Raw genomic sequence first — 2,500 nt, forward strand, 5'->3', positions numbered from 1 at the left:
GTTGCGCCTTAACCTAACCTATGTTGCGCCTTAACCTAACCTATGTTGCGCCTTAACCTAACCTATGTTGCGCCTTAACCTAACCTATGTTGCGCCTTAACCTAACCTATGTTGCGCCTTAACCTAACCTATGTTGCGCCTTAACCTAACCTATGTTGCGCCTTAACCTAACCTATGTTGCGCCTTAACCTAACCTATGTTGCGCCTTAACCTAACCTATGTTGCGCCTTAACCTAACCTATGTTGCGCCTTAACCTAACCTATGTTGCGCCTTAACCTAACCTATGTTGCGCCTTAACCTAACCTATGTTGCGCCTTAACCTAACCTATGTTGCGCCTTAACCTAACCTATGTTGCGCCTTAACCTAACCTATGTTGCGCCTTAACCCAACCTATGTTGCGCCTTAACCCAACCTATGTTGCGCCTTAACCCAACCTATGTTGCGCCTTAACCCAACCTATGTTGCGCCTTAACCCAACCTATGTTGCGCCTTAACCCAACCTATGTTGCGCCTTAACCCAACCTATGTTGGGCCTTAACCCAACCTATGTTGGGCCTTAACCCAACCTATGTTGGGCCTTAACCCAACACACGTTGGGCCTTAACCCAACACACGTTGGGCCTTAACCCAACACACGTTGGGCCTTAACCCAACACACGTTGGGCCTTAACCCAACACACGTTGGGCCTTAACCCAACACACGTTGGGCCTTAACCCAACACACGTTGGGCCTTAACCCAACACACGTTGGGCCTTAACCCAACACACGTTGGGCCTTAACCCAACACACGTTGGGCCTTAACCCAACACACGTTGGGCCTTAACCCAACACACGTTGGGCCTTAACCCAACACACGTTGGGCCTTAACCCAACACACGTTGGGCCTTAACCCAACACACGTTGGGCCTTAGCCCAACACACGTTGGGCCTTAACCCAACACACGTTGGGCCTTAACCCAACACACGTTGGGCCTTAACCCAACACACGTTGGGCCTTAACCTGCTCTGTAATTGTCATACGACGCGTTAAATTAGTGTAGTGTTGCCTAACTGCAACCCCCGCAATATAGTTTGCTACTCGCACTGCCCGGTCCCCAGTGTATCGCTTCATGTTAAACACCTTGCAGCTATACACTGTAATGTGGATGGCAGCAGGACGTACATGCTCAATGCCCTTTGCAGTTGTTCATTGGCATTTGCAGTTGTTCATTGGCATTCGCATGGCGAAGCACTTAGCCTACGCTGTGGTACGGCCTGTGTCAACTGTCCGCTGATGTTGTACGTCCAAATCACACACTGTACTGCACATTGGTCCTCATGTACTGAATGATACATCGTGGTACATGTGACCGTACAACGACTGCGCCAACAACGGCGAACCATGCGGTCCAAATGTTGTGCACTCAGCTACGTGTCGTCTCCCTATAAGAGCTGGATTGCAGTGTGGTATGCCCTGGATGGCGATCAGCATGAGCCGTCTGTTGATGTAGTGGCGCGTGTTGTCAGACGTAGTCGTCTCTTCTCACACACCGTGATAGCATGGTGCACTGCGTTCCACATCTGCGACATGCGACAGAGGCCGGTTGACAGTCGTTCGCGCAATGGACATCGCATACGTACGGGGGCCACCTTCCACGTGTTCGCGAAGCGTGCACATGTTGTTGCGTGTATGTGGGCAGACATAGTGTGTCGTGACACCTGACACAGGCATGCAACAATCGTTGAATTTGCAAATGGCGATGGACGCCTACGTTTGCTGGTGACGTTACGCAAATGAACAACTGGTAAACCGTTGTGGTGCGGTTGTTCTCGCTAGAGGTGAATCAGTGATGGCGACGATCGGTTGAGCTACCAACCGGTTGTTCCAGCGATACCCACCATGCCCACGAACGTGAATGGCATCTGGGTGTGAAGCGATACGCGGCGGTGGCTGGGTGGGACCGTCCCCGGCCGGTGAGGGGGGGCCTCCCGGCGTGCTGGCCGCGCGGTGCGTGGGCGCACGCGCTACAGCCGGCTGGTGGGGGCGGCCAGTGGCAGGCGCGCCGGCCGACGGAGGCGGCAGGCGGCGCAGCTGCGCGCCGGCGCACCCTGCACGCGGCGCCGTGCGGCCAAAGTAGGTCCTCGCGGGCCCGGTGCGAAGCGCGGTGGACATCTGCAGTGTGCTGGTCCGATTGAGGACTGTGTGCGCTGAGGATGCGCCGCCGCCCGGCGCTCGGCGCCGCGACGCCGTCTGCTGCTCGGTCGCCTCTGCGGTTCTCGCAGGTGGTTTGTATCGCAGCTGTGCGGACGTGTTGGCGCGTGCGCTGTGCTGGGAGAGTTCGCTTCGGCACCCAAGTGGGGCTTTTGTCCTTCTGTGGCGCTGGCGTTGGAGCTGCCGGTCACCGTAGGTGGCGCGTGTTGTCTCCCGCCGGCAATGCCACGACAGCACGCTCCCGGGCCTCTGTCGGCAGCGGCAAGCTCAGTTGGGAGCACGGGTGGTCGCACCTAAAGCGTCTAC

The sequence above is a fragment of the Schistocerca serialis genome, unplaced genomic scaffold (assembly GCF_023864345.2).
Source record: "Schistocerca serialis cubense isolate TAMUIC-IGC-003099 unplaced genomic scaffold, iqSchSeri2.2 HiC_scaffold_1185, whole genome shotgun sequence".
Lineage (NCBI taxonomy): Eukaryota > Metazoa > Arthropoda > Insecta > Orthoptera > Acrididae > Schistocerca > Schistocerca serialis.